This window comes from Sparus aurata, chromosome 14, assembly GCF_900880675.1.
Source record: "Sparus aurata chromosome 14, fSpaAur1.1, whole genome shotgun sequence".
NCBI classification, from domain to species: Eukaryota; Metazoa; Chordata; class Actinopteri; order Spariformes; family Sparidae; genus Sparus; species Sparus aurata.
In genome coordinates this window covers 20,962,232-20,982,380 of record NC_044200.1, presented here as the reverse complement: position 1 = coordinate 20,982,380, position 20,149 = coordinate 20,962,232, and the positions used below count along the sequence as shown (strand labels likewise).

At 41.4% G+C, this 20,149-nt stretch overlaps 1 protein-coding gene and 1 non-coding gene across 9 annotated transcripts in view; one reads left to right on the top strand and one right to left on the bottom strand.

The window, feature by feature from the left end:
• dgki (diacylglycerol kinase, iota) overlaps positions 1 to 20,149 on the bottom strand; it is a 75,896-nt gene that overhangs the window by 41,186 nt on the left and 14,561 nt on the right. The gene's annotated exons all lie outside the window — the stretch shown is intronic.
• trnat-ugu (transfer RNA threonine (anticodon UGU)) lies at positions 14,603 to 14,675 on the top strand. The gene has a single exon. It is a non-coding gene; the product is annotated as a tRNA-Thr (tRNA).

Here is a 20,149-nt window from a genome sequence, read left to right as displayed (position 1 = left end):
GTGTGATGATCCACAGAGGATGCCATATCCACTGCCCTCCACTCAGTCCTCACACAGCTGGAGAAGAAGAGCAGCTACATCAGAATGCTGTTTGTTGATTTCAGCTCAGTGTTCAGTATCATCTCTGACACCGATTGGAAAACGTAACACTCTTTATGTTTTTGAGTTTATTTTGTTATTAGCTGGTTAGCATGCGAACATCAGCAGTCATCTCTGCAGCACAGTACACAGATGTCTTTGACATAATGTCAACACTGTTGTTTCTTCACATTGATAATGTTAATTTATCCTTAAAATGTCTTTTACTTAAAGTGAAACTCTCTCCAAAATGCAACCTAGGGTCTTTTTGTGAATGTACCCGAGTCAAACGTTCGTTTAAAAGCATAACTACGATGAAAGCGCCACTTTTCAGAATGACCACATTTTCATTTTCAATGAAGTGCTAGGGGGAAATACTATTTAAGCATCAAAATCACTATTTTTAAAACACTAAGAAGGCTCAACACAACGTGAAACTTTGCTCGTAGTATCACCAGGGTCTCTACACATGAACTTGAGCATTGAGAACATTGTTTGTGTACACAGAGTTTACTAAAAAGAAGGTTTTTGAAAAACTAACATTAGCAATACAACATTGCATTTTCCCCTAGCACTCCACTGAAAATGATTTTGACCCGAAAACGAAAATACGGTCAATCTTAAAAGTGGCACTTTCGTCGTAATTATCCTTTTAAACAAACATTTTGACTGAGATACATTCACAAAAAGACCCTAGGTTGGATTTTGGCGAGAGTTTCACTTTAATTCTGGTCATATCCTCGCAAAAACTGCCTCGTGGATAAAAAGAGTAGAAATGATGGCTAAAACAATGAAAACAAGATCCTGATTGTTCAGCTAGACTTTGAACATCCAATACACACACACACGCACACACACACACACACACACACACACACACACACACACACACACACACACTTAACCCTGTTGCTTATTGCCGTGTCTGACTGCTGAGCGGCGAGGATTATTATAACCTGATTATGGTTGATCAGATATGAATGAATAGGCTGTGTGTGTGTGTGTGTGTGTGTGTGTGTGCGTGCAAGTCTATTCATAATGAAACAATCCTTGTATGAAAGTGTGTACCTGAGTGTGTTTAGCTGCCAACAGTCTGAGAGGGAAAGTCAGCGCGACTTAAAAAAAAGACCCATCAGCTGCATGAATGTACTTGACACAAAACAAGGTAAATGGGAATACACATTAAAATATGCAAACACACACACACACACACACACACACACACACACACACACACAGACACCCAGACACTTTCATCCAGAGGTCACAGGCCACCATTACATTTGAGTGAGTACTAATCTACTAAAAGCAGACAGGATCACAGGCATTAAAGCGCACTCCTAAAATCTAAACACACACACACACACACACACACACACACACACACACACAACAAAAACTGCAGTGTGAAGCTTTCTGTGTTCTGCACACATCAAAACCATGGCAGCACACACACATACACACACTTTTACTTTGCTTCAGAGTTATTTTAAGTAGATTTTGTCCACAAAAGAGGCGGCGAGAGTGCATCGGTCTAAAAATAAAATCTTGTTTTAAAGCATTAATAAAAGGAAAACCACCTTGTGACGGAGGACAAATCACATCATATCAACCACGAGTTGTCAGAGTTGGATTCTTGTGTTTTATGTAATAATTTGTTGACTTTAAGAAAAAACAGACACGTGCAAACACTGACAAAGGACACGTGTTTTCTCTGTATTTGCACGTTGAGGGGGAAAAAAAGGGAATTATACAAGCAGAGAAAGCAGAAAGATGAGAAGTGAGATACAAAGATATGATGATTTACTACGAAGTTCATGGGAGTTAATGACTTGCACCAACATGAACGACCTTCATAGCTCCATCAGTGTTGCAAAAGGACGACTGCTCACTTGAAAACTGAGAGCGGTCGACCTTGACTTCCAAGAAAGCTGGTTTTGTTCCTTTATTTGCAAATAGATTTTATATTATGACAGTTTTATGACGTCTTTTCCTTCTCTATTTCAAGGCCGCCTCCTGGAAAAGTTGTATCAACAGGTCTGCATGACGCATTGTTGGCATTTTGGAGGTGTGACCTGCAGTTACCCATAACACTGGCGTCAATGTACAGGAACACGGATTTCAACAGAACCAGAATTCTAGCGTCAGTTGAACTGCGATCAAATTTCTTCAGATGAACAACAACAAAACATGCCACTATGCAATTATGGGCAGAAAACCAAACTAGGTACCAAACTATGTCTGACTGATTTGAGTGAGTGGTGCACACTTTTTTTTTTGTTTTATAAATCTGCAAAGTAGAGCCTAACCCTTACTCAACTTTGTGGGGCGGATGGCTGGAAAACTGGATGACACATAATGTTACTTTCAAGAAAGACGCACGTCAAAGAACAATAATGGAGGAATAATAATATTCATGATCAAACCTAACATATTTCTATAGATGCTGAGATAAGTGACATCTCCACAGCTGATGTAAAACAACATGTCAGGCTTGCAGGGAGGAACAGACACTCGCTGTGTTAAAACCTCTGATGAGGAGATTAAATTAAAACCTGAGCAGAGTTGAATGCAGCTGCTCACAGATCTAACACCACCTACTCTCTCTATAATTCTGTCTCCTTCTCTTTACTGTTCTCTTTACATGGCCCCTTCCTTCTTTACCGTCTCTGGAACTAATCGCCCTCCTCTTCCTCCTCCACTCTCTTCTTCTATTCTCCTCCTCCTCCTCCTCCTCTTCGTCTTCCTCCACGCTGTCTCCTTTTTGTCTACTACATCACTTCTCTCAGATCTTCCTCCTCTCTCCGCCCTCTAATCTCCCTCTTTTCTTTTTGCTCCTCCTCTTCCACCATTCCTCCTTCTCTTGTCGTCCTTTTTTTTTCCTCCTCTTCCTCCTCCTCCTCCTCCTCCTCCTCCTCCTCCAGCAGAGGTGGGTTGTCAGCGTTGCCATAACAACGGCACAGCGGGAGCATCGGCAGCTCATCCAGTAATCATATTTGTAGAGAATCTGATTTATGTATGCATGTGTGTGTGTGTTTGTGTGTGTGTGTTTGTGTGCGCGCATGTGCCAGTAACTTTACAGTAAACTATAAATGCAGTCAAGACAGAAACCTCATGTGGGATGACTTTACACAAACACTGTCTTTATTTCTCAGCCTACACACTGAGGATGATGTAATGTGTAATTCTTCGACTGTTTTCTAAATACAGATCCTCGGTAACCACAGAGGGGTCAACAGTTACTACAGTAGGACGCTCAGAACTATTCAGGTGATTAAGGTGGGAGGAAAATACCCTTCTCTTGGTGGGTGGTATCACTGATGGCAAACAAGCCTGCACTGGTGTAATTTTCTGGTTCAACCAGTTTCAGAAAATCCCTGCCGTCTGTGTGCCTCAGCATGGCTGGGCATCACAATTTGTAATTACTGAGAAAGTGAGAACAAAAGTAAAATCCACAAGAATAACAGGCAGCTGCAAGTGGGAGGAATCGAATTTAACATCTACGGATTCGTGGAGCAGAAGATGTTGTGATTATGTGGGAGAAGTTGGTTGACAAAAGAGACACAACTGCACCAGTGTGGGTTTAATGTTGAGCCAGTTTCTCTGTGCAGGCAAATGTTTGTTTAAGGTGTGAGTAAAATTCAAAATTTGGAGGCAGATTTTTGCTTTTGTAATCAGCAATTAAATGTTGTTACCTAAGCGTTTCATAACCGTTTGGTTACAAGCACGATGTGAGAAATTTGCCAATACATCTTAAAATGTGAAAGACTCACGTGCAACACAATCTCAGAAGTGTTAACTGCAACTGTCCAGATGAAAACAGCAGTTCAAGAACATCTAGCTTGTGTATCGTGACGTACTTCCGAGTAAATCCGGATGGGAAAGGCTGAAGCTGAATTCAAACCACAACCACACACGGATACGGAACAAAGTTTGAGGTGGCAAACACACATAGACACACCCATGTGACATGCTAGCTAGATCATTGATGAGTCTTAGCTTACTGCTACTACAAGTTAAAGATCGGTTGATGTGTTGATGTCACGATATTGTTGGTTGAAACTGGATAGTCCGAGCCTACGTAAGCATGTGTCATATTATGTTTTACAGGAAGGTTAATAAGCAGGAGGGAATATAAATCCACTTTTTAATCGTAAAAGTTAAAAAATAATCTCTGAGCTCTCCTCCCGTCGGTAAACGTCTCCACATCGGAACAGAATCTGATGTGTTTATTCCTCCAGAAGGTCTGGCTCTACAATATGACTACTTCCTCCAGAGCTAGTTGTCTCAATCACATACTGTTGAGTTTAGTGGTGGAGTTTTAATCAGTTGCCTGAAGCTCAAAACACCACATAACCAGGTTCTTAGATGTGTATATGTTGTATTTCGGTTAAATACAAAGAGTGACAACACACTAATGCACAGGGTAATGGACAGAAGTCGTTTTACACGGGACTTCTCTTTTTACATTCTTTTAGCTGAACTAGTAACGACCTACACTGACACTGTACTTTCGAGACACATCTACATTTAAAACATGTATTCACCACACACAGAAATTAAACACCTGCACAAAGTCCTCACAGCTAGGGACAGCTGTCTTGAAAATTCAAGAACAGCCAGAGCCATTCATATGAAGTAGCATCCCAAGAATTGATTTGTTTCACTCCTGCTTAACAGCTGGTAATAATCCCTGTTACAGGCAGATTTTTAAAGGTTAACACGGCAGCCACTCGCGCCACAGTTTCACTCACCTGTAGCCGAGGAGCCGGTGAAACCATCGTACTTTTTTCACCCTGCCTCTCCTCCCTCCCTGCCTACCCGCTCCAACATTTATCATAACGATGCTAAAGAGTTTCACACTTTTTCTGGCGCTAATGTCCTTGACAGTAAAAATCCACCACGGACTGACTCAGCCAACAGTTATTTCCCCACACACTCACAGCTCAGGTCAGGTAATTATGCCAATCAATGTGACGGGAGACGGAGACCTGACACCAGACATCTGAGCTCTCTACTGTGTCACAATGTGTGTGTGTGTGTTTTTTTATTCAGGTTGATTACGTAGGTAGTACAGAGTTACGATTAGCTTGATATTCGGTCTAATAATAGATCTGCCTTGACCCTGGCCGAAGTAGATCTGAGATTAAAGATAAAGGGAAAGAATGTACACAATGGAAGCAGGAAACGATAGTGAATGTGTGTTTTTGAGTGTGTGTGTGTGCTTGAGAGCTGCGGTGTCCAATGAACTATGACACTGGATCCACTACACCTCCTCTACGTCCTCAACTCTCCTTTACCTCCGCCTCTTTCGTTAGATCAAAGGTAATAAGGCTAATTTACAAGTGTTGACGACGGAATAAACATCAGTGTATGCTCCGAATCATTAAAAAAGACAAATTCAACAGATTAGATCACTGATAAGACTGATCGGGGGATTTTGGTTTAAATGAATTGTCTATTTTTACAATTACAGTTAAGTGACATAAATTGGTGAACTCCATAGTGTATGACTGGTATGAACAGGAAAACACGTCTACCTAGAAGTGGGCAACTTAAACCATGTTCCCATCAAAATTTTAACCAAATCTTTCTGAAAAATCACCAGAAGAAGGCCATTGTTGCCAGTAGTTCCTCATGAGACACACAAAGGGTGTTATGGGTGGAAAACCAACATTAAATGTGCGTTTGGGCACTTCTAAGTGAATGTACCTTATCCCGAGAATACAAAACTAAAGCAGTCCAGCACACAGTTGCGCAACACTGCTGATACTAGAGTCTTCAAAGCGATTACATCATCTAATGGTTTATATCATCATACTTCCCAAAACGTCTCCCTGTTCTGTCATCGATTGAATAGTTACATGTGTGTGACTATCTTCTGAAAGAAGCCTATTCAACCCAAAATACCATCACGTCAATATCACAACAATGTTTAAAAATCTAAATGGAGAGTTTCTAGTGTCAATAAAAGGATGAAGTGTTAACTTTCTTTCTTTCATCCCCCTCCACCCACTCTTCTCTCCCCTCTCCTCTCTGTGTCCTTTCCCCCCTTCGTTCCCTTACAGGTGAATCTGCTCTATTTTTGGAACATTACGTAAGAGGCAACCTGGCAAAGGCAACCTGAGAAACACACGCCGCCACACAACTACATGAGCTCATGCTTACACATAAACGTGCACACAGACACACACTTATCAGTTGTATTACGAGAGGCATTTAGCTGAATGTTTGTGCAGCAGAGTTGGACTGATATGGGGATTTAAAGGCCAAGAAGACCAACTCCTTTTCCAGCCTTTTTATGCTGATGGAGAATTTAATTCTTGTCAGGGGAAAAAAAAGACGGCGTTCCAGAGGATTTAAATGTCTCCTTGTGACCGAAAATAGAAAGACAGAAGTACTGCCGAAACTAATGCACTTTCTCAAATGATAAAATGTCTAAACTTCGGTCTATGTGTAAGAGATTTCCAACTTAAGTGTCCAATTTTTTTGTTTCCATTTATAGCTTCACAGTGTTTTTATTAAATGGTTTTCCCTCAGGCAGAAGGACAGTAAATTTAATAATTTGGCATGTGGTTTGGCACAAAGGTTCAGCACTTGTCATCCACTGCAGAGATTCCGTGCTGTATAAAATACACGAGGCTCTTCACTTGAAGATAATAGGAACTCAAGCCAGCCCTCACTTACTTCAACTAAACTCTACATGGACTTAGACAACTGAGGCTGAGATCATTAATGCAATAAGTTCAGTTTGTTAAGTTATATTTTACTGAGCCCTGTAGGGAAATTCATTCTCTGACGTTAACCTATCCAAAGTATTAGGCTGGACTATATTTCATAGGATCACCAAAAACATAACACATGCTGTTGATCTTCTAACCAGACAATATTTTAATTTGTTCCATGTCTGAAATCTGTCACTTGCAGAGACCATCCATCTGGTATCACTTGGTTATTCATTGGTATCAGTTGCTTTAAGCAGCTTTTGAATATTTAAGGTCTTAAGAAGAAACTCTTAAACCGCTTTTCCACTGGACTTAAAAAACCTACAAACATCTGGCTGTTGTCTTCAGCTGGAAAGGGCGCAACTGGCATTAATCCCCGGATCAAATGCCTCTCCAGTAGTACCAGGTGTCATGCAAATTTTCAGCCCTTTTCAGGCATGGCATGATGACGCACTTTTAAGTAACGAATGCTGACATGTAAATGCTTCAGTCAGCATTGAGGTTGAAGGAGAGACTCGAATGGAAGATATTTAAAAGTAAAAGTGTCACCGTCTGCAATGCTACTATTCCGTTTCCCAGCGTGTTTGCAAATGTGACACAAAGCATTTAATACACCTGCATGTACAGGCACCTGTTTTAGAAGATATTTTGTAAATATGCACCCTGGGTTCATTTCCCAGCGTTGTGACCTTAACCTTTCTTAATTCAGTGACCGTAACTCGCAGTGTTTGCCGGTGAAAAGCCAGTGAGGGATCACATTATTGACTTTCCATTACATTAGTCAGATGAAACTGACCGAGGTGACACAAACTTCACAAACCCGACCGAGATGATCTGTCAGCGGCAGAAATTTACAGCCTTAATATGGACACAGTGACGTAAAAGCCTCATTAACATGGAGCTCAAACATTCGAGGTGACAGTTAAGGACACTTCAGTTCCCGGCAGACTCTGTCAGCATCTTCTTATTCAGTACAATCTACCAAATGCTCGATCTTTTCTTCTGTTGCTCCAATTCTCTTGCCTTTATCTCTCTCCTTTCAATCTTCTCCAGTCCTTCTATCTCAACACAATTTCTCTACATCCTTTTATTCCCTGCCTCTCTCTCTCTCTGCCTCTATATGGGTCAGTGTGAAAGGCTCGCTCGTTGCCGCTGGTGACACAGCATGCCCAGAGTGTGTACATGTGTGTACATGTCTGTGCGTGTGTGTGTGTGTGTGTGAGGGAGACAAGAGATATGTGTGTGTCTCTACTGGCCTCCTCTCAGTGCCTCAGGTAATGGAGTGTGATGGATAAAGGTTGATCACCACATGCAAACACACACTCAAAAAGTTACACAGACTTTATGAGAAAGACGGAAAGGGGTTGAGCGTCTTATGACAGTGGTTTTCAACACATTCAGATGTTTAAACGGTAAAAAAAAATGCAAAAACATGATAGAAACATGGCATTTATGTTTGTTTCTTGTATAATTTCGAGGAATATCTCAGTCTCCGTATAACAAGACAAATACAGTGCAAAAAAACAGGCTAAATTGACATTGTGCTTCCATATATAGTGTAAAAATAAATTAAGGAGCGATATGAAGTGATAAATCTTCATTCTGTGTTGGGGTTATATGTCCTGGTAAGCGCTGGTCATTTACTATTTACATGACAACGCTTTGAACGGCAACACAGATCCTGTTTTTTTACTTTCCAGGCAACAAACACTCATGTCATTTTAGCTTTTTAGCCTGCAAAGAATGGAGGATGTAAAGCAAAATTTGGCATCTGTTCTGGTTCGGACCTGATAGACAGAATGGCTGTCGAGTCCAGTCGGGTTCTGATAGAAAAGTATAGACAGACTGCACTCGAAGGCTCGATATAGATTTTTGTTCAGCTGCTTTCAAATATGACCTGCTTCTCATGGCCGGTGTGATACATTAAGTAATTCATAACCATTTATCATGCATCCCTACTTAATACCAATATATTTTCAATGAGCTGATATCGGCTGATTTATTGGTCTGGCTCTAATGGTGATGTGTTCTGAGAGCTGCCAAAACGTGGGCTGCTGTACATGAAAACATCCTGTATAGACAGCGAAGGCTTAAGCTGCTGCAGTCATGATGTGAGGCTGCATTCGGGCCGACGGCAGACGTGAATTAATGTGGTGGAAATGCCAAAATGGTTGTCAAAAATAAACCATAACATTAAAAAAAACAATGCAAGCAGAAGTAATCTATATATTATCCTGCAGCTGTAACACACAACAACTGTGTGGCTTCAGGGCTCAGCCTCGGTCTGACCTCAAGCACAGATAAATACACACAGAAACACACAGGAACATGACCACACACACGCCACAACTGACAATAGCAGGAAGAAATCCACACACACACACACACATACGTACAGAGTTGACACAGTGAGCTGCAGTGTGTGTATAGTGCTTCTTTTTTGTCAATCTACACAAAACAATATCTTATCTGCACACACTCGACAACGATCACACACAAACACTTCCCATCTCCCCGCTTTTGCCTTGTGTTTATGTGTGTGTAGCGGTGCTGGGTGTGAAAGGGTGTGGTTGTCATAGCAACCCCACTCAAGACTTCCTTCCCAGTTTTATCAGAGCCTACAGCATTCCTCCCCGTGTCTGTCTGTCTTCCTCCCCCCCTGTCTGTCTGTCTGTCTCGCTCTGCGGACCTCCTCTAATTGTGTGTCTGTGTGTGTCAGTAGTCGTTAACCACTCAGAGAAAATGTCTGCTCGGATGTGAAGTTGCCCCAGCGGTGGACGGCGACCAGCCACCAGCTTGAATGATTTTTGCCCAGCTGTTCTGCCAGCCTGCTGAGACACACTGACTATCTACCAAATAAAACACCTGATGCACCTGTGGGCCATCAAAGCACAACGCCGGCACTGCAGGCACGGCTGGCCCAAATGTGCCAGGATCAGACTACATAATACTCGCGTCTTTCCGAAATGGTCCTGTCGTGGCCTCGATAAAAGACATTTGTGACAACGCGTTGAAGCTTGAGCACGACCTGCGTGATGTGCCGGTGATCAGGAGGAGGAGACACATGTTGAGTTTGTGGTAGATATTTTCAAACTAGGTAGGACAAATTCTGACTTCTTTCTGTCGGGGCCTTGTGAGGTGTCCTAGATTCACAATTGGTTGTCTGACACTGTGACACCTGCAAAACATGTGGTGATTATCAAGCTAATTTTAGCCAGGTGTCTGACCTGCAGAGCAGTGGTATTTGTTTTTCTTGTCCCAATGTGTAAAAAGATGTTTTTTTTCCTCCCACTGACGTTGGGGTGAGCTATGAACCATCACTGCAAAGCATAGATTGCGTTGGACTTTTCTGTTGCACGAAATTTTGAAGGACGGAGTCATAAATGTTTAAACTGTCATTCTGTTTATCACTTTTTAACGATGTTGACCACATAAACTCCAGCTCCCACTGAACCAACTTTTATAAAAACAGTTAGATATGAAATGTTTTATGGTCGTATTTCTACAAATAAGTTGTTCTTGATTTTGTTTCCGACTGAGCTGGGGGTTTTTCTCTACTTTAATAAGTATAATATATTTAATTATAGTCTACTCTTCTCTTCTCTGTGTGCCTCTGACAGCGAGTGGGTGTGTGAGAGCAGCTGCAGTCGGGTACACCATCAACTCTTATTAGATCACTTCTCTCTCACACGCACACACACACACACACACACAAACACAAACACACACAAGTTAACATGCAGGCACTTCTGGACAACACACTGTTCTTGTGAACGCAGTGCAACGCGGGGACCAATAACACACAGACTTACCCCCACACAGTCATATAAAACACACAGAGAAAAAGACGCATGTTCACTGAAATATTAAACAGTTTCACAGAGGAGCACATGTTGACATAGTACAGCGAGGGGTTTGACAGTAGAATAGAACAGATACGTCGTGTAGAAACTTTTTAAAGATCTAACAAACTGGTTGACAGAAAATAATCAAAAACAATTTTGATAATTGCCTTATCGTTCAAGCAAAAAGGACCAATGCTTTTCTCTGTTATATATATCGTAGATTAAAATTGATTTAAGTTTTATGGACTGTTGTGGGACAAACAAGTAATCTGAGGACATCACATTCCATTCTGGGAAATTCTGACAGGCCTAATAATTTATTTCCTGAACCTTTAATTGACTAAATTGGTTAATCTTTGAGTCATTAGTTGTAGCCCTAGCAGTATCGCCGACTCTTTTCCAATGAAAGCAGCAGGCTCTAGTCCGATCCAAGTTATTCTCCAGCACTTATAGTTTCCAAAATATTATGAGAACGACAGAATAGTGGAAAATCTAACTGATCCATAATGTAAAACCTGCCTATATTGACAAAGTCCACTTTGCACAAGCTTAAGCGACCAGGTTGGAAATCTTCCATAAACACTTAATTTCAGATGGTAAGACATTACTGGACATAGTAACTTTAACAATATAACCACAAATCCTACTAAAAACACGTTGTAATACTAAAGTGTATAACTTTTGTATTGGTCATCCCAAACACTGGTTACAAGCTCCAATGCAGAGAAAGTTGAGAGTGACGACATAACCACAGAAACTCACTACAACCAACAGAACTCCCACAGGAGGAGAGGAAGAGACCCTGGCATCGCTGGCAGAAGAGCCGTGGACTGCTCTCTCTGCTTACTCTGAGCAGCATGCGTGGGAATGAATTACAACATAATATATTTCTCCCTGACGGTCTGAATAAGTAGATTAAAGAAATAATGTCGCTGATCATCCACAGGGTGAATAGTTTGTGTATGTTCATTCTCTATGTGAGCAGCCGTGTTACGCGCTCAGGTAGCGTCGCTTAGAACTTCAAAATATGTTTCTGCTGCCGAGTTAAAACGAAGATTCAGCAACTGCATGGGCTATTTCTCGTCTAAAGTCTCTTCAGAAACTCAGGTACAGCCAGTGAGTGTTGTCGGTGGGTGGAGCCCATTTTGGCCAAGCATGCATAGCAGGGAAGTGGTCTAAGCCCTCGGTTCAAAACCGCCCCCGTGGACACCATAAAAGGGTCTGAAAAGTTGCTAAATCTAGCGTGAAAAACGTGTTGAGTCGAGTTATGACACTGAGCCCTTGGTTTAAGCGTACAAGAAAAGTATGTAAGAGTGAACAAGAAGTAGATTACAGTAGTGGAGTAGAATGAATTAAAATAACGCTTGTTTGTTAACAGTGAAATGAGTATTAACTAACTTTTAATTAACTTTTAATGGCGGTTGTCTCCCAAAAACCCCTCTCATACCAAACTTAAAACTGGGCATGTGTAAAAACTTTATGTTACATTTGTGTTGTGTGTGTGTGTGTGTGTGTGTGTGTGTCCGGTTGTGAGGCTGGATACAGGAAGCCTGACTCTTTCCCTCTGACCTTCCTCCCTCTATTTATAAGCACTCTCTCTCTCTCAATAACATGCATGTCAATTTTACCCTCTCAGCTGTGTGCGACCTTTTTTCTATGAATTTTCCGCATCTTTACAACTGCATCGTGTAGTAAACAGTCAGTATTTTGCACTCATTTCCATAGTATAAACATAGTATAGTCTTTCTCCATTTAGTGTGCACTTACGTCTGTCAATCAAACCACAAATTTGGAGAGCTGCTGCCAATTTAAGTATACAGTACATTATTTTTGTCACTATTTCCTCAAAGCCTGCTCAGAATGAGATATGAAATTAGTACGCACACCACGTCTGCCTTTCTCTCAATTCTGTTCACTCCCGATCTGCCTTCCTGGCATGACAGGACAAAAACAAAAAGGGTACAAATCTATCTATCAATATTTCTGAAGGACTTTAGACCACCCATGCAGATCTGATGCTGTCTTTCACTTGAGAAGGTGAAGGTTTGCTGTGTTTGCTTGAGAGAGCATGCCTGCCCTTCACTTCACTTCCACACTGGCCTACATTACTTCTCCTCTGGGGGTGGACGAGGAGGAGAGAGAGAAGAGAAAGGAAGAGAAGAAAATAGAAGAGAAGAGAAGAGAAGAGAAGAGAGAGGAGGGGAAGTCAGATTAGAGAGAAAGGAGTGTGAAAAAGAGAGAGATTGGAGATGAGAGAGAGGACAGGAGGAGAGAGAGAGGAAGAGGGATAACTGTGAGAAAAGAGAGGGAGGGAGTGAAGGAGAGAGCATCTGTAGGCGGTCTTGGCTTTGCCCAAAGGCCTTGGCTTCTCTCCTCATCCTCCTCCTCATCATCATCATCGTCTCTCCTTCACACGTTCACTCTCTGCTGCTCTCTCTCCTTCCCCTCCTCAACCTCTTCCTCATCTGCCACATCTTTCTCACCATTTTCTCTTCCTTTTTCCGTCTTCGCTCACACTTTTGGGTCGAATTCAGATCAAATTCTAATGTATGCAATTGAAATAAAGCCAACACTCTGAAGGAGGAAGGTGTTTTCATAAATAAGGGAAGACTTGTGAGCAATAAATTACAAAAAATACAAAAATGAGCCGCATCATGATGAGATTTGCCTTGATAATGACAATAAACTTTGAGTAAATGTCTCTTTAAGGTCCATCTTCCTGAGTACCCAGTCTGCTCTGATTGGTCAGCTCACACATGCCTGAGCCACCACCACCACCAACAACAACAGTGCCAAACTTCTCATGTGCCAAACAAGCTGCTCGGAATAAATCATGCAAATGTGTGACATGGTGATTTAATGTGATGTCACAGAGTCAATAGCCCTTTTTATATAGAAAAGGTGGCACATTTGCTCCAAGGTAAAGGCGGCAATGTGCCGGCCTGTCTTTCTAAAACGGAGGCATAATATTCCTCCTTTTCCAAAAGCCGCCACTGAGGTAGGCGTAAACATGTGACGTGACGTGAAGCTCGAACAGAGACAACGAATTTGTCTTCAAAGTAAGAGCTTTACATTGCACCCCATTGGAGTTTAGAACTGGGTTCTTAGCGGGGGGCTTTTAATTTGAAAGTAGCGACCGTTCCTAGCTTGCCACTACAACAACAAGCTGACAGAACCATACAGCTACAGAGACCGAGGAGACGCTATCATCTCCTGGATCTCTGCGGCTGTTCAGTTGCTCATCTTAATGTCCACGGATGAAGTGATGGACTGACTGCTGTGATCAGCTGTTTCCCGGTTTTAAAACTCCTCAGCTGTGGGTCGCACAACAGTGCAGGTCATTGACACCTCTGCCCATCTCACGCAGGGGCTGACACATTGACACCTCGGATTTAGATATCAGGCGAGGCGGAAATAAGTGTACCCTCCAAGGCGGCAAATCGGCGGACCAGAACAGACCCCCAGTTTGCCGGCATCTGTCTAAAACCGCGGACCGAGCAGCCAAAAGGACGGGCAAATTGGCGGCTTGGTGCCCTGTCTAAAACCAGCTACTGACTTAAAGGTAGAACTACTGACGAGGCGTTTCAGTGGGAGAGGGGAGCTTCTGTTGGAGTGGACTTTGACTGTTTTAACATTCAGTGAAGGGAAGGAAAACAAAGAAAAAGCAAAATAGCTCGCTTTTAACATAATATGGTTCAGTGCATCATTTCAAATCAATATTAATCTCTTGCAAAAACCAAGAGGCAATCATGTCCTTAAAAAGAATTTGAATAGGAGACAGAAAGTGAAAACCATGGTTTGCTTTTATAGCTCAAGACACTTGTCGTCTATAAATTAACTTTATGTTGCACTAAATTCTTTTCAAACATACCATGTGGTGGAAAATGTAATGACTCGGAGGTAAACGGAGCTCCACTTTTACGGTTCTATCACACCTTTAACAGATGCACAGCAGGCTCCATAGCTCAGGGGTTAGAGCACTGGTCTTGTAAACCAGGGGTCGCGAGTTCAAATCTCGCTGGGGCCTTGAAACTCTTTATTGAACTCATCCTGCAAGGATCGATAAAGGTGTATCTTATCTTGGTTGGGGGTTCAAAGTGCAGGTCTGTCATTACAGAATCGAATCACCAATGTTACGTCTACACTACAAAAGCATTTTGTTCAGGTTTGGCCTGAGTTGACTGGTCGAGTGGCGGATATGTGTGGAGGAGATCTTTACTAAACACACTGTACAGTGAATGTGGACTTTCCTTAATGCTGCTAGTGTCTACACATAACCATAAAAAAGTTTAATAATGTTATAATGTTCTCACCACAAGCAAAAGCAGTATTACAAGATTCGATATTTTGGCAGACAACCAAAGAACAAATTAGTTGTTGAAAATTAATTGTTTAACACCCGCCAACACCCCCTCTTTTTCACAGGCCAAAATTGGCAGGTATGGTATAAAAACATAATTTCTAGGTGACCCCAAAGCGTCGCATGACAAATATAAGGAGCCAAGGAGGATGACTAACAGTACTGGACAGCAGAAGAAAGTAAGACGTATTTTTAGTATATCTATAATGCTTCTCTCGTCAATGCTTTCAGCTGCTGTATAATTTTTACATCTTCAGGCCCCTTAAAATATTGAAATTACAAAATTTGACTCTTTCAGTTGAACTGGCTAATGGATTCGATTGGCTCCAAGACAAACAAGATGGGATACACCGGTACAAAACATGGCTGAGCATACGATGAGGACAACTTGTATGAAATAAGAATGAATTAATAGTACGAAAACAGTAAGACAAGCTTGCTTTCAGGAATATCTAAATACCTTAGAAGATTATTCTAATTCAATTCAAATAAACGTAAATAATTAAACGTATAATTAAACGTATACAATCATTTTCCTTCTTCAAGATTCAAATTTCTACTGTATTAGCTGATATTTCAGAGGCATGCACTCGTGCTCCACTACCAGATTTTCACTCTCGTTTTCTGTCTTTTTGTCCGGCAGAGTCAGCAAAGTATATTTTCCAGAACTCCCACTCAGAAAACCCACTCTGTTTCTATAAGTGGGAGAGAGAGAGTGAGAGTGAGAGAACTGTTAGTGTCTGTGAGCGGGCTACTAACAGTTATAGTGGTTGAGTGTCAACTCAACATGATACTGAAACAAACACACACACACACACACGGATACAAAGAGTGATTTCCATCTTAATGGTTTCGAAAAAGTGGGAGAAAAGGCATAAATTATTAATGAGAACTAATAAAAACAAAAGTGTATTTTCCAAGAAATGTTTCAGCCAATTTTCCAAAACAGTCCAGTCGACTGATATGAATTTATTGCTGCAGAAAAGACAAAGAGAGTCAAAGTGTTAAAGCTCCGTCACAAAGAAGACCCACAGATATGTTGAAATGACTTGTCCTTTCCAGAGGCAGACAATCTGAAACACGGCTGATGATCTCATATCATCCATTTATAATGAGCCGTAGGCTGTACGTGGTACAACAACACGGGGATGTAATTGCCAGGTAATGTTCCAGTGGCAAGTTTGTCAATGCCTGCCCCACGGGAGACATTAGTGCCTGAAAAAACATACTGCACTCTGTAAATGAGGCGTCAATAACAACACGCACACCCTCCATTTGATCTAATGTACTGCAAACTGGTGAGCAACAAGGAGAAGCTAAACACAAGAAACAAAATGAACACTTTTATCACACGCTCCACCATCCAGTGTTCACACCTCTTCAAACACCATGACAGGACACTCACTGGATTTCTCACTTTTGTGATTCATTTGAATATTGGTGCAAAGCATGTCTGGAAATATGGGCTGTTTGTTTATAGACTGCATGTTTGGATGTTTGGTGAAACCACTCAGACTTTAGATGATTTTTTAACGCAAAAGTACTCCTGAAGGTGTGTTCAGATTGAGCGTGATGCAAATTTTAGGCAGCCGAAATGCACACAATGTCGACAGAGAGACACAAGCTGATGCAAATGGATGTTAACAGATGCAAATTGAGAGTTATCTCTGGTTTATGGCACTGCTTTACGAGAAACAGGATCAGCAAGAACAGAGCTTGGAGAAAATCGAGAAACGGTTGGCGTTACTGTGACATTTTGAAATGAATAGATACACACACCGACATACATCATGGTAACTGGTTTCATTTCAAATTGGGAAAGATTGTTGAAACATGCCAAAACTAGACGACACTAACACACTATTTCCATCGACATACAGACAGTCGAGCAACAAGTTAGAAAAATAAATCAAACACGTTTAAAATTAGGTTTGACCCAAATGCTTCGAAGCTTTGAGGCTTCTACCGTTGCCATGGTAATCCATCCAACATCCAAAGCGGTACTGAAAGCAAGGAGGTGTTGCATCGGCTCCACCGAAAAAGAGCCAAGAAGACTGACAAAGAGAATGAGAAATGGAGCTCGTCTGTGGCGTTAACGTAGTCTCAAACCTGCACACGTGACACAGCACGGGAGCATTTCTACTCTACGAGCACTGAGTTGTGCTGGATGTTAGCTGAACCCTCCATGTGAGCATCTACTCAATAGTCACTCAAATTTTTATTAACTTGATCGGCGGGATGTAACAATCCAAAAAACTCATGCTGCGATATTTTTCACGTTATCTTAAAAAAAAAGGAACAAATGTCCTTTAACAATAAATGTGATGTGTACTGCATTTATTATTTGTATACAGTTTGTTTTTAGTAGGGATATTTTTGCTTTCCTTCAATAGTTAAATAAAAGTAGCCAGCCATGACAAACGCAAAGTAGCCATTGGACTATGTATACTTGCACAACAATACAGCAGCCAGTCGCAGTTCCTCCCTCCCTCTGGTTGTACTGCCGGACAAGAGACACCCTTATAGTAAAAAACGGCACTGAAAAATAAGGCATTCTTTACTGCAATATCACAAAATTCGGTATATTGTTACATCCCTATTATTCAGACTTGACAGACGAGGACAGTCCTCCAAAACGAGTAACTGATGAGCAGTCACGCGCAGTTTTTCCGCTCGCCGATATTGTTCTGTGTGCACGTATCATAAAAAACATATACATGCCTGTTTTTTCATATGTGCAGGTTTTGAGGCCAAATAAATTCCATAGAGGAGCTCTTTATCCGCGCTTTGAACCTACAGCACTCGAAAACTGATTTGGTGACCAATTACCATGGCAACGACCGAAGCTCAGAGGCACTGTGGGTCAGCCCTGGATAATACAGTATGTATATTCTACTCTACAATCAGTTAAGACATGTCATGAACCGCAGCCAGAACACAGGAGTGATACTACCCTCTCCTCCTCACCCATGCTCTCTTTCTCTCCCTCACATCTTCCTCTGACACCTACATAATTACAGTCTGTCAGTGTGTGTGTGTGTGTGTGTGTGCATGTGTGTGTGTGAGAGCGAGCATGTAATGTGGGGGAGGCATCAGAGTCACGCTGTGCATCTGGATCTGACCTTTACTGCTTAGAATAGACACACACACACACATACACACAGAAAAGACTGCAGAGAGAACGAAGAGCAGATAAAGATGTGGAAGGGTGAAAAGATAAAAAGCGGAGGATAGAAAAGAGACAGAAAGAGACAAACAGATGGTTTGGGACATGGCAGATGCAAAAACAGAAAAAATAGAAGTTAAACTGGGAACAAAAAGCGAATAATTACTGAAACTTGTGAAAAGAAATCTCAAATCTTTACTGTAAAACAAAGTGAGCGAGCGATGAAACGAGGTGAGCGTGCTGTCTCTAACATCAGGCTACAGCTGCCTAGTAAAATTAATTATTTACTAATGACTCTCATCTGACCTGAGCAATTAGTGCACACACAAACACACACACATACACACACACACACACACACACACAGAAAGAGAGAGCGAGATAAAGATGCTGTCTCACTAATTATAGCGTGTCTCTGCAGCTGAGGTCTGCCAGGTCGTGTGTGCGTGCGTGTGTGTGTGTGACTGTGTGTTTTAATGTGTGTGTGGGCGAGCCAGTGTGTGAGTGTGGGTGCATCGGTTTGAGTCAGGGACGAAATGCAAAACAGCAAAAGAAACTCTTAACTGAGGAGAAGGAGGAGGAAAAACTTAAAAAAAACAGATATATGTTGATGTATAGAGCGGCATTTTTATATGTGTGTTTGTGTGTGTGTGTGTTTTGAGTTTGAGCATGGACTCATCTAACTGAGCGCTCGGTAATCCTACCTGCATAGACACACGCAAACACACACAACAGACACACACAGACACAAAGAGACACTTCCAAAAGGCCGGGGTTAATCCCCGCAGCACATACGTGTTTACAATAATGGCAGCGCACATGTGTGTGCATAGTAATAGGAAACTATAAATAGGAAGGGATGCAGATGTGCTGTACAGCAGCTGAGAGATAGAACATTATAGTGCGATCTAAAACCAAAATCTCTCCTCTCTGTGATGTGGAGCTGACGGAGCAGCTGGCTGCGAGCTTCACCAAATTAGTCAACCATTTGGCCTCAGAGCTACAGATCTCTCTCATCCATCAATAATGCATTTTAAATATGATTACACCGGACAATACAGTGATGGGGATGAATCAAATAAATAATAGCCCCTTTGTGTCAGGCTCTTAGCTCAGGAATCCATCTGGCAGAAGAGCTCAAAAAATAAAGACTGAGAGTAAAAAACAGGTGGAAATTGTGAGGTAGATCATGGTAGGTAATTAAATTGTGGAGGCATGTGAAAGATGTTATTTCCTACTGTTACCTAGATACTGAATTGAAAATAAAATCTCCTCTGCACTTAAAAAAAAAATAGGTGTTTCATGTGTAAAAGAACTACTCCAGGATTCGTGACGCTGACAGAAAGTGGAGAAAAAAAAAGCTTCAATCTCTCTCAGAAGACGGAAAAATAAGGAAAATAGAAGCGATGATTGTCCCTTCAGAGCAAAGTTGCCACGGCAGGAGAAATTGTCCACCTGATTGTGGTGAAAAAATTCTGCCATTTTCTATTTACCCACATGTTGCAGCATTCTCCTAAAGAATGAAGAAGATTTATTATCTAAAAATGTAAAATAGCGACGGAAAGAAACATAAAATGGCTGTGCACTGGTTTTCCAGCACGATCCAAATCTCTGGAAGCCCAAATTACATCCAAAAGAAAAGTCCAAATAAATTTAAAGACACGTGTTGAGATTGTGCATCCACTTTAGATGAGGTGCGTGCTAATGTTTGTACCTTAGCAGATAAAGATCTCAGCTTTAAAAGGACTATTTTATGTTTTTATTGATTGATGTTTACATTTTAAAACATGTCCTCGCCTACTTCAGTTGTTAAGGAGAAGGTAATCACATCTTTTTCATTTTTGGGTGAACGCATCTTTTAAACTTACACGAGTACTTTACATTTTTGGTATAGCGAAGGCAATTTAGTGTATTTGTATAAAAAACATGCTAAATTAGGGCTGCAACTAATGATTAATGGTCATTAATGTCTTTT